The sequence below is a fragment of the Orycteropus afer genome, unplaced genomic scaffold, assembly GCF_000298275.1.
Source record: "Orycteropus afer afer isolate SDZICR_OR568_19922 unplaced genomic scaffold, OryAfe1.0 scaffold00038, whole genome shotgun sequence".
Lineage (NCBI taxonomy): Eukaryota > Metazoa > Chordata > Mammalia > Tubulidentata > Orycteropodidae > Orycteropus > Orycteropus afer.
In genome coordinates, this window is record NW_006921625.1 from 12,744,727 (window position 1) to 12,745,016 (window position 290).

A 290-nucleotide genomic window follows, 5' to 3' on the forward strand; every position below is an offset into this window, starting at 1 on the left:
CAACTAAAATCAATATTTCTGATATTAGTTGCACACCAACCAGTAAGAATGATCAGTTGGTGATCAGAAATTAATTCATCTAAAACTAAACAGAGTAGCTTTCCTCCTAGCCCTGCTCTCTGCTAAACCTAGCCTTGATTTCTATTGTTGATCAAGAGCACATCCATCCACCAGATGCCCATGCTTGAAACTTCAGTTCTTTCACCCCTTCCTCATCTTCCCTATTAAAATCTGTGCCAACACCACACTGATGCTCCTAGGAATTGACTGCTGATTCCTGCAGTAGACAT